The 12,966-nt window shown below is 41.1% G+C and overlaps 1 protein-coding gene across 9 annotated transcripts in view; it reads left to right on the top strand.

Moving 5' to 3' along the window:
- CASR (calcium sensing receptor) overlaps positions 1–12,966 on the top strand; it is a 91,948-nt gene that overhangs the window by 49,164 nt on the left and 29,818 nt on the right. The gene's annotated exons all lie outside the window — the stretch shown is intronic.

Genomic DNA, 12,966 nt, shown 5'->3' with positions numbered 1-12,966 from the left:
GAAATACCTGAAACACACAGAATTACGTACAGGTGTGCATTTTTCTGGGCCCAGCAGCCATAGTTTTCATCAACACTTCAGAGAGAGCCATATACCTAAGCTGTGCGAACTATCTCATCTTTATAGCCTTTTTCATGGCAAACAGCCTACTCTACACGGTCTTCCAACATTTTAAATAATGATGCAATAGCAGCTTCAGAGTCTGGTTCAGGGATGTGAAGGGCTCCTGGCTGCATGCTGCCCTTTCCAGCACACCCGCATGTCCAGATAGTGATCACAGGAAGGACGACATGGGATGGGATCATCAAATTCATCCTCCACCTACTTGCAACACCTCAGCATTTTTGCTTTAGCCTGTTGTATTCTTTACTTGCAACCAGACTCTAAGTTTATATAGAGGCACCAGAAAAAGATTTTTAGAATCCTCTTTTTTTTTTTTTAATTGTACTATAAAAAGAATTCTAGTGGTTAGAATGTCCTCCAGGCTTGGAGTAAAGTGTCCATTCATTATTGAGCATCTGCTATGTCCAGAGCATATAGCAATGAAAGACCAGATCCCTGACTGCCTGGAGATTCGGAGGGACTCCAGGGAAATGCTAGGAAGGGGCAAAGAGCAATAGGGAAGAGTGAGGCCTGGAGAGTCACGAGGGGCTTCCTTGAGAGGTGACGGGATTTGAGCCAACCTGAAGGATGCGTAGGAATGAATTAAGCAAGATGTGCAGGTCAGAGGGCTGGAAGAGCATTCTAAGTAGAGGAAACAGCTTGTGGGGAGGGCCTGAAACAACAAAGAACCTGGCCCATTGGAGGAAATGAAGGGCCTGGCAGACTGGAGCCCAGGAGGAGGGAGAGTGGTATAGGCCCTCCCTACACCTACAATGAGGCTGCTGACAGAGGTGGGGCCGGCGTGTGTACGGCCCCTGGAGTCAAGAAACAAGGGTCCCAGAACCAGCTACGCGATGCTGTGTGTGTGACACAGTAATACCTGGCTGTGTGATGTTGGCAAGGCAGCAATATCGCTGACCTTCTGTCGCCTTAACTTAAACATGCAAGGTTTGAACTAGATGGTTTCTATAGTCCTTTCTGGCTCTGCTATCCTGTGATTTTTGACTCTAAGGAAAGTGAAAAAAGAGTGTGTCAGTGGGAATAACTGGTCAGCAAGAAAGAGAAAAATAGCTCCTAATACTCGGGTGCTGGGTGGTACTATCAGTGGGGCCTCGAAATTTTCCTGCTGAACATATGCAATTTCATAGAATATCATCATCCCACAAAGACAGAAATAAGAGCACTCCACAATCATGCCTACGCACAGATTTGAAAAATAATAACATTATCCAAACCACAAAAACAACCAAACATCACCCTATCCTGGCTCAGATGAGTATGGCATCTTTACCAATTACAGCTTCCACCTCACTCTAGTCCTCTTTCCCTTTAGACAAGGGTCACTAAGATGCCCGATCACAGAATGACTCTGGCTTCCGGACAGTATCCAAAGCCCTGCTTCCTTAAACCCTCCCTAAATTCCCCTCACACAAGCCTCAGCCCTGTAGTTCTTTCTACCACCCTCTCTGGGATGACCCACAATTCTACTTCTCTGCAACAGGTAACAAACCAAACTTGTGCAACCACAGGGCTGGTCCTCCCAAAGGACCAGGACAAGGACCAGCCATAACAAGCAGTGCCTCTCACATTCTGCACCTCGGTGGCTCCTTTCTCTCTGTTCTGGTGGTGCTTGGCTGGAGGGCATTGACATAAGTCCCTCCTCTTCTGATGTTCTCTAATCTCATATCAGGAGACCTACTCTGAGCCTCAGGGTGTTAGAAAGTGGTGCTATAAAGTGGAGGAGAAGAAAATGAGAGAAATGCAAGAGGACAACTTCACAAGGGAATCTGCATCCATCAGCAATAAGGGAGCAGAATTAAAGCAGTCTCCAGAGCAATATTTTCTTCCCTTACTTGAAGTGCTGGGCTTTCTCCTTTCAGGCCTTCATCCCCCGCCCAGATCACACATGGGCTACATGGGAGTTAGTGGTATTTCTGTTTCCCAAATAAACCACACCAATCATATTTTCCCTTAAGGTCATTTTCACAGGAAGGTAGCTGGTTCCCAAGGAATTGACTCATTTGGCAGTATCAGAGGGGGTAAAAAAAATTGTTGCTGGTGATTCAGATTCTTAACTTGGACTTCCCATCTTTAGCTATAGTTTTTTGCACTTGGTGGTGGTGGTGGGGGGAGTCCCCACACAACCCACTCCACTTTCTTCATGTGAGAAAATGGCAAGCAAGCCCCCTGATGCCTCCTGAGTCAGATGGCAACCAAGGAGAAGTGACCTATTTCTCTGGCCACAAAACAGCCTGTTGGACTCATTGCTCTAACTGAAAAGGCTAATGGAATCATCTCCTTTTAACTTGGAGGAACCACTTTGCACACCAGGCACATAACTATTTCTGAAGCTGTCAGCATATACAGTCATAGCAAAGATAGAGTTTTCTCCGCGTTCAGTTTAATTCAGGGATCAACAAACTTTCTGTGTAAAGGTAGGCTTTGTGGACCAACGTCTGTTGTTAACTACTCAAACGTGCCCTTGTAGCACAAAACCAACCTTAACTAATGCGCAAGTGAATACGCATGCCTGTATTTCAATAAAATTTTTACAAAAATAAGTCAGCCAAATCTGGCCATAGTTTGACCCCTCATCTAATATAATCGGCACATAGGTCTAGCTAAATAGAAAGAGGAATAATAACCTTTACCATTACTTTTTAAGAAGCTCATTTCTCATCAGAGAAGTTGGGAGAAGTCTTAAAAACCAGTTTGGAAACTTCTGCAAGATAAAGCAAAAAAAAAGGGGGGGGGAGAGAAGGGAGAAGAAAATCAAAATAAAATAGTATTTCATTTCAAAAGAGGAAAGGAGGAATCAAAGTGGAAAGAGCTCTTTGTAAGGCCTCTGTGACCTCCTCTTACCCAAACCAGGTCTTTGGGAGCCTCTCACATGCTCAGAAGCAGGCAGAGAGACACTGAGAGCACACTGGATCCACAGATTGCGGAATGTTCAGGACCACTCCAGCTCCTGAAGGGGAGGCCTTCCTGAGCCCCCAGAAGGGCTGCCAAGAGAGAAGAGAAAAAGGGGTACTGGACAGAGGGGGTTTGTGAAAGTGACTTCTAATGGTCACATATATACAGAATCCTGGGCCTTCCTATCTGGAGCTAATCCACTGGTCCTGAGGAATATATATCCATTTGGCAAATTTGAAAGAGGAACTTAGTAATGAAAGATTTAATTTTAAAAGTAGAGCTCCCAAGATGCTGCCAAAGGCAGAAGAGAATGATAACCAGATAGGTGAATCCCCCAGCTGGGAAGAAGGCGAGAAGTGGCCTATCTGTGGTTAATGGCCATTTTTCTCTAGTTCACAAATCATGCACACTTTTTATACTTTCAGAAAGTTACCCCAGCTACAGAGCAATGATTTCTGAACTATGTTTCCTGGAACACTGCTGTCGTAAGAGGTTAAAGATTATTGCATGAGAAAAATTTCAGAGAAACGAAAAGAATAAATTGATATTGACAGGAAACCATTGTGTATGTGCTCCAATGCATTTTTGCTTTGCGAGGTTATGCTTGGGTGGGGGGGAGCTATAGTGTTGGGGGAAAAAGTTCATCTTGAAATTATTCTTAGGAAAAAAAAATTACTCTTAGGAACTAGATTTTTCAGAGCTAAGAATAGACTACTAGCCTTTGCCAATGCAGATAAAAAAGGATTGTTAAGATAGTCTAGCAGCAATTCCCAAACTTGAGGATACGTTAGATACAGGGCTTGTTAAAACCAGATTGCTGGACTCCAGCCACCCCTAGAGTATCTAACTCAGCAGGTCAGGGTGGGATGCAGGAATTTATATTTCTAACAAGTTCCCAGGTGTTGATGTTGCTCTTGGTGATAGACCAGGAACTTGACTTTAAGACCCACTGCCCTACACCCAGCCCAGTGCCTGACAGATATAAAACTATTCAATAGCATTACATTTCTGCTTGAGATTTACCATATTGCAAGAAATCAGTTGGATGGGTTTCCACCATGTGTAAAGGTATGTTGGATAATCCAGCTTCAAAGTCAGGCTCATGGAAACCAACATGGATTTATTTGGGGAAGATTTACCATTCTTCGAGACAGTCTTCCTCCAGAATGGCTGCAAGTGCCCAGTGGAGAGTCTTCTCATAGGGGCAACTGAACATAGCCTCTTTCAGGACTTATTTTTTAAATGATAATTCATGGTTCTCCAACAAGTACAAAGTTGGAGAGGCCAACAAGTACATTTCTTGTCAGAGGGACATGGTCCTTCAAACATGGGAACAAAATTCAAAATGAATTTAACAGGGGGTGATAGTTCTTCAGAAATAAAATTCAGTTTGAACAAATGCAATGTGATATATCTGGAGTTTTTTTTTTTTTAAATAGAAATACAGGTTTTGAAAGGACTGTGAAAGCAAATGTTATATTAGAAAAATAAGGAGAACCTAGGTGACCAGAATGTTGATGTGAGTCAGCCAAATTACAGTGTGTGGACAAAAGGCAACAAATATGCCCTGAGATCTGTCACAAAGGCACCAGGACACAATGCCTCTCAACCTCAGGTCGGTCTCAAGCATGGTCCCATTTTTGTTAGTGTACTCTAAAAAATGACATGAAGAAGTTAGAAAAAGTTCACGGGATATTAACATTTATCTCTAGAAAAATATTAAATTGTCCTTAAGCAGAAAGGTTTGGAAGAAATTTGGGTTGTTAAGCCTGGAAAAAAAGGAAGGCAATTCTATTGTACCTTTCAATGAATTAAGAGTTTACTGCCTCTGGTCTTTTGCTGCAGTGAAAAAGGAAGCAAAAGGAAATGGCCCTGATTTTTAAAATATATGTGATTTTGGTTAACTTTAAAGAAAAATATTCTTTAAAATAGGATGGTGGAGGTATGTCATTTTTGGCCTTGGATCTTGCAAGAAACTAAGAACAGTCAGGCATTTCATAGAACTCTTTTGTGTTGCCTGCACAGACCTGGAGCAAACCTGAAGGAAAGAATTGCCATTGCCATAGCATTGAAACAGCCCGACTACCCATCAGTGGGAAGATGCATGAATAAATTATGTAGTCACACAGTGGGCTATTATACGGCAGTCAAAATAATGAACTATAGTAACATAATAATATAGATAAATCTTATTAATATAATATTAAGTGAAAAAAGTAAGTCTCAGAAGATTACGTGTAGCATGATGCCCCTTTATAATGTTTAAAACAACTTTAAAAAATTTTAATGCTTCTTAGGAATACAGGTAAATACAACATAACCATATAAAAGGAAAACAAGAAATTCAGTGGAAATTCTCATATACTGCTGATGGGAAGATAAACTGGTTACAACCGTTTGAAAAACTTTTTTGGGGATCCCTAGGTGGCTCAGCCGTTTAGAGCCTGCCTTTGGCCTAGGGCGTGATCCTGGAGTCCCAGGATCGAGTCCCACATCAGGCTCTCTGCAGAGAGCCTGCTTCTCCCTCTGCCTGTGTCTCTGACTCTCTGTGTCTCTCATGAATAAATAAATATTAAAAAAAAAAAAGTATATATAGTATGACTAGATAGTAAAATCATTTTGCAATGTTTTTCCTTCATGTTTAATGTTTATGTCCAATTTATGTCTATTTACAGGGCCATCCTTTTAAATAACATTTTATGGTCATGTCTTTACTGATTTAAAAAATCATACATTTTTTTTAAGTTTCAAAACCAAAACACAAAACAGGGAAGAAACCTATATTCTATCCCTGAGAACAAATCACTCAACATTTTGATGTGTATCTTCCCAGTCTTTATTACGATTTAAGGAAAATTTTTAAAGCAGGGTTTGGAGGGGGTGGAGAGGAAAACAGAGATGATGAACATATGGTTCAGGATGATGGTTTCTTTGGTGGGAGAGATAGGAGCACAGAATGCAAGAGGGGAACCTACAGGTAGGGTACTACTAATGTTCTCTAGGATGTTTATTCGTTATTAAAAATAACTTCGAAATAAAGAAAGTGAAGGTGGTCAAAAGGTACAAACTTCTAGTTACAAAATAAGTCATCAGATGTAATGTACAACATGGGGACTCTATAGTTAATAATATGTATTGTATATTTGAAAGTTGTTAAAAGAGTTGATTTTACAAGTTCTCATCACAAGAAAACAAATTTATAACCATGTATGGTGATGGATCTAAACTTATTGTGGTGATCATTTCACAATACATACAAATATCAACCATTTCGTTGTGCATCTGAAACTAATATGATGTTAGATGTCAATCTATCTCAATAAAAAAGTAAAAATATCTTCAGACAATGCAAGAGAATCAGTGAACAATGGAAGTAATTTAAATAATAAAAGAACTCAGTAAAACATCAGCAGATATAATTAGCATTCAAAAATCAATAGCTTTCATAAACACAAATAATAATCAGCTAGAGGACATAATGGTAAAGAAAGCCTCAATAATAGCAACAAAAGTAATTAAATACTTAGGAAAAAAACTTAACAACATACAAAACCAATGAGAGAAAACACTCTTCAAAGACATGAAATTAGACTTGAAACAAAAGGAAAGGCATCCTTGAAGTACTTGAATAAGACAACACCATAAAGATATCAATATAACACAATCCCAATAAAAATATCTACAAGCTTGTTTTATGGAGCTGGACAAGTTGATGCCAAAGTTATAAGGAAAAACAATTATGTAAGAATAGCCTGGAACACACAAAGAAATAAAAACTCTAAAAGTAGACTAGTCCTACCAGGTACTAACCTATACTAGGAGTCCCCATAATTAAAACAGGGTGCTACTGAGGCACGTGCACGGCTTGGTTGGTTAAGAGTCCAAATCTTGATCTCAGCTTCAGTCTTGATCTCAGGGTCGTGAGTTCAAGCCCCTTGTTGTAGCCCAGCATGAAGCCTACGTAAAAAAAATTACAAAACACAAAAACAGGGTGCTACTGCCACTGCCATAAAAATACCACTGCCATAAAAATAGCTGTACAGACAAGAATAGAATAGATAAAGGTGGCATCCTAAACCACAGAAGCAAAGATGGGCTATTTAATTCATTATTTTAAGATAAGCTTTTTGATAAATGTTGCTGGCACAACTAGGCAGCCACTTGAAAACAAAGTAAAATCAGATCCATATCTCATACCATACACAAAAATAAACTGTTTACACTGACCAGGAAACTAAAAGTAAAAAAAAAAAAAAAAAAAAAAAAGGAAAATAAGTTAATAGAGTGGAAAGAAATACAGTGAGCTCCTCATAAACTCAGTGTAGGGAAAAGTTTTCTAACATTAACTCAAAATCCAGGGGCAATAAGGGAAATAATTCATAAATCTGACTACATAAAAATTTTTTTTTAAGTTGCATGGTAAAATAAAATCAAAGAACCACCAAATTAAAGAAAAAAAAAAAAGAACCACCAAATTAGATGAAGATATTTGTAGCATATATCACAGTTTAAGGGCTAATATACATAATATATGAAGAACTCGTAAAATTTGAAGAGAAAAAGTGCAAAACTTTGCTAGGATAATGGGAAAGATACATGAAGAGAAAAAAATTTAATAAATAAAAGATAAATAACTTAATAAGTAAAAATAGGGCAGGCAGCGACCAATGGTGAGGATGTATCACCAACCAAGGATTCTGATTAATCCAACTCTGTGCACCTAAGGGCCGGTTAAAACTCCAGGAATTCCCATAATAGGTTTTATGCTGAAAATGAAAGTAAGTTTAGTCTCCTATAAACCTAAAATGCTCCTACTAAGACACACTGACAAATTGGGGGGGTGAGGGGGTGGGAGGGGGAAGAAAATGATTTCCCTTCCCTTTCATTGCTGAATCTCACAGTTTGTTTCCATGACTTCGGAATTCCAGGGCCTACACACCTGATAAAAATGGCCACCATGATCCAAACATTGTTGTGTCAAAAGGTTTCAGTGTGAACTAGTTCTGCTTCTCAGGTGCCTTCTACCTCTACAATTCTATATTTTCGATTAATGACCTGGTCTCCCCAAACAATCCATTTAAATCTACCCATTCAGTTACTGAGGCAAGAATGGCTTTCCCAGGCCCCTTCCTCCTAACTGCAGAGGGAGTTTTATCTGGGGACACTTCTTACTCCCCATAGCAAAACCCCAGAGAGGTGTTCGGTTTTGTGTTTCTATCCCTAGCATTGCTTATAAAAATGAAAGATTTAATAGGATGACGAAACAGGGGAGAAATAAGCATAGGAAGAAAAAGAGATACACTGAGTAATGTTAGAACACACACATGCACTTTGGTTTCTATATTATCTAGAGCTGGGCCTCAAATTTGGTTTCAGCTTCCTACCAGTCAGAGCGGAGAAGGAAACAGAGGAAAGAGAAATTCACAATGTCCCTAAAACAATTGGGGCCAGTTTTTCCAAAGACCAGCATTTCCATTTGCTTAGAGCTGGGTCCCAGCAGTGTGTCGCAACAGACTGCTTCTAACCAGCCCGTGAGAACCAAGGGTTCAATAGCAAGGATTTTTGCAAGTTGGTAGCTTGAAATCTGCCATAGTGGGAATATTCGGCAAACACTACAAAGCAGGCCATTTTTTCTTTCCTTATTTTTTTTCCCTTTTCTCTTTCTCTATTTTATTTTTGCCTCCAGAGAGCCAGGTTACCAGTACACCACTGCATGTTCCAAAGGTCCTTCCAGGGGAACACTACTCTAGGCCAGAGTTGCTGCAAGTGGCAGGGAGGAAGGCTTGGTGTAGAAGCTTTCTGAGTCCCGCGCAAATATCCTGCAGGAGAGGGGAGCAGAACATAGATGCCCAAGATCAGAGAATGAACGCAGTCTGCGTCAGCATCAGCTACCCCCACCTCCTCAGTCCTTCCTTCTTTCCAATCCTACCCTTTGGGATTTCATTCCTGGGATTACAAGAAACGCTATGCCCAGTGGGGGACGGACATACCTCCCCATTCAAAAATGCATCCAGAGAGACTTGGGGAGGCTTCGGTGAAGGACTTAATGCTTTCCACGAGGTTAACCCTCCCAAGCCTGTGTTTCACAGCATTGTTAGCAAGAGTCCCATGCGGAAATAAATTTGGGGATGAGTGGGTTATAGTGACCATCACTGCAGGACTTCTCAGAGACTTTGGGAGGCAAATGCACATCAATTCCCAAACTTATTTTACCCGAGGAGACTGTAGTAGCACATCTTGGGACCCCAGACTGAAAAACACCACCCTGGCTAATCAGGGCTCCTTACAGTATGGAAAGGTAATACCAAGACATTATTCTACAGAATTAATTTTTCATGTAGCCCTTGAAGCTCTGGCATTTTTCTTTATAAAAACAGGAGCTGCGTCTCTTTGCTTTTCACCTGAACCATTTCATTAAGTCCATAGGTGTCGGGACGCCTGGGTGGCTCAGCAGTTGAGCGTCTGCCTTTGGCTCAGGGCGTGATCCCAGGGTCCCGGGATCGAGTCCCACATCCGGCTTCCTGCGTGGAGCCTGCTTCTCCCTCTGCCTGTGTCTCTGATGAATAAATAAATAAAACCTTAAAAAAAAAAAAAGTCCATAGGTGTCCACACATCCATCAGCAGAGCTTACATAAGGCATGAAGGGAATCATTTCAGGACAAGAAATTTCTTAATTCGTGGCCTATGTCCCCAGGAACTTGCTCCATCCTGTTGTGGAAGCCAGGCAATGTTCAAGCCCAAAGCCAGCACACATTTCAACCCATAAGGTTCTGTGGCAGAGAGGGGTGCCTGGGCAGCTCAGCGGTTGAGCGTCTGCCTTGGACTCAGGGTGTGATCCCTGGTCCTGGGATCCATTGAGTCCCATATGGAGCTCCCCCGTGGGGAGCCTGCTTCTCCCTCTGCCTTTGTCTCTGCCTCTCTCCCTAAATAAAATCTTTAAATAAAAGAAAAAAGATTCTACAGCAGAGAATGAGCATTTCTCATCATTTTTCAACCCTGAAATTTTCACCTTCCCTCAATCCTCATTCTACTTCTTTCTTCTCTTTTTTTTCCTTCTTGAGGTAGCTTCACAAACTCCTAAGATGGTTTATTGTGATGTGGGGAGCCCATGTATATGTTCATTCACGTAATCATTTATGGAGCCCCCCCCTGGGTTCTGGGCCAAGAACCAGGCCACGGGACAGACCAGGCCATGTTGTCAAGGAGCTCATGGTAAACAGGAATGAATGTTCATTTCCTCTCCTACTTACCTCCTTTATTTGCCTTGTGTTGGCTCTTTCTCCCCATTTTGCTTGACTCCCCCTGCTGCTCCTCCCCACTCTCGTTCATCTTTTCTCCTCCCTTCCTTGATAGCTTTTTCCAATGCCTAACAGGAACCCAGCTCAGCTGGTTTTTATCACGCTCCTGTCCTTGCATTTTTCCGACTCAATTAAGCCATTACCAGGGCTAAATGAGGCATGGACTCTCCAAAAGTCACACCTGTTGTCAGGGAGATGGAGGGTAAAAACTGTGCAGCTGGCGGGGGGAACAGCAGGCAGGGCTGGAGGGAGGCAGCCGAGTGTGACTCTGGAGTTTGTGTTCCCCCAGTGCTGAAAGAGAGCCCTCATTTTTAAGCAAGATGTCCCTTGCTTTAACACAGAAGGAATGAAGTCTGACACAGAACTGGGAATGGTCACATTAATGATGGCAGATAAGATGTCCTTAATTCTTGAGCAAATGCACACCAGGTGTGCATAAAAACCCATATTGTGGATGTGTCCTCAGCAAGAGGTAAAGAAAGCTGTAACCAGAGCCAGGTACACGGATTTTGTGATTATTGGTTGAACTTTCTCAGGTTTTTCCCTAGTCACCCTCATTAAAATATACACATTTCACCTTTCTGCCACGGTGGCTTCAGGCCTTATTGTTAGTTGTCTTTATGATCAGTATGACAAAAGAGGACAAAGATTATAGTATAATAAATCACAGACAAATCAATGTACTCACTCTATGTAGATAGATGATTTCTACTGGAAATCAATTTTGGTTTCATAACCGCCTTTTTTCTAGGCAACCTAGAATTTTTATTTCTGCAGCCTACGGATCAAGAAATTGCAGTTTTTGAGCTTGCCATGCCTCATATTTACTGAGTGTTTTGGTTTTTGGTTTTTGGTTTTTGTTGGGTCTTTGTTTTTGTTTTTTAACTGAGTGGTCCTATGTTCAGAAGATCTATGCTTCAGTTTTCTCTAGTTGAAATGTAGGTAAAATCATTCTTCTCTAGAGTTACACAATTTCTGGAAATGTTAAAGCCAAGGGGCAAGAGCCAGGGTGGTTTTTACTTTGATGGAAATTGAAATGTGGCAATGTTGCCTTCTAATCTCGCCCTTCTATCCTCTGGTAATTCACCCTCGACTCTGGAACATTTGGGACAAATGCAAGTTCAGCAGATATTGAGCGCCTTTCAGTACCAGGTTCCATGTTCAGTGCTGGGAATGCAACTTTAATCAGGATGAAGACCCTCCCCTCAGGAACCTTTGGTCTTGTGGGATGACCCCTTTTCTGTTTCTCCTACAGTTGCCCAAAAAAGCCCCTGGTTTTTACTGGTCATGCTTCATTCATTCATTCAGCAGATACTTGTGGAGCACATACTAAGTTCTAGGCATTGTGCTGGGTGCCAAGCTACAGTGATGAGAAGAGACAAGCCATACCCTCAGGAAGCTTCTGGTCCCCACTTTGCTGGGGGGTTTTTATACAGACATAATTATTTTTTTCCTTCCTGTTTTAGGTACAAATATATTGCTTGTTTTTCTTTTATTTAAATTCATTTTGCCAGCATATAGTATAACACCCAGTGCTCATCACATCATGTGGTCCCCACTTTGAATTAATTCTCCTGGCAGTATTTCCTCCTGTACTCTCTCAACACCTACTTCATGCCTCCTTCTAGCACTTGCATCATTCTACTTAGAATACATATCTCTGTCTCCTTTTAAACCATGAGCATCTTGGAGGCAGCAATCTCAACTTTCTCTCCTGGGTACCTTGCACTCCCTAGTGTCTAACACATATGGGGAGCTCAATGAATGTTTTTGGATGAACAAATGATTGCAGATGAATTTGCAAATTAATTAACCTATGGAGCCATAGACCAGTCTGCCCTGACCTGCCATCCCACATCTCTTGGATTAGGAAGGAACTCAGTGATCGGTCATCTGTTAGTACTAAAACACTCCTCATGATTTCAAGGGCTTTCTAAACATAAAACCAGCTGGTACACGGGTCATTTCTTCTTCCAAATATATCTGCCATTGAGATAAAGAACAAATACTAGCTTTAGCTTGTGTTTACAATACTTTTTTGCAGGAGGACAAACATGATTATATATGATTTAAATGAAATGAACTTATAGTAAGGAAAACAAATGAGTTTACTTGTGACTTTTGGATAGATACTTGATATAGCTACAGTAAGACGAAATATAATAATGACTTATACTGCTAGAAGCTTTTTTATCTTTCGTGTAAGAGCCCAGAAACAGTCTGATACGGAGGTTCTGCTCCATGAAATCATCAGGTCATGGTACCATCATTCCCTAAGATATGGTGCAGGGTTCAAGATGGGCTCCACCTGCCACATATACCTCCATGCAGCAGAATGAAGGTAGAGGGATGAAGGGACAAAGGATAAACACTAACTCTTAAGCAGTTTCTTGGAGGCTGTCACAGGCACTTCAGCTTACATCCCATTGACCACACATGATTATAAAGGAAGTTGGGGTGGAGGCTTTCATTTTGGATAACCACATGCCCAGCTAAAAATGATTTTAGTGTGGCATACAAGGAATACAGACATGAGGGATACGATCAGATGTCTCTACTGCAGATACTGCAACTGAAGTGTTAGTGATTATTCAAGAACTTTTGTATTCTCATTACTGCAAGCTGAGGTCACATTGATGAACTCCAATTGTTA

This window comes from Canis lupus, chromosome 35, assembly GCF_048164855.1.
Source record: "Canis lupus baileyi chromosome 35, mCanLup2.hap1, whole genome shotgun sequence".
Taxonomy (NCBI): domain Eukaryota; kingdom Metazoa; phylum Chordata; class Mammalia; order Carnivora; family Canidae; genus Canis; species Canis lupus.
The sequence above is the reverse complement of the archived record's forward strand: the minus strand, read 5'-3'. Positions and strand labels throughout refer to the sequence as shown.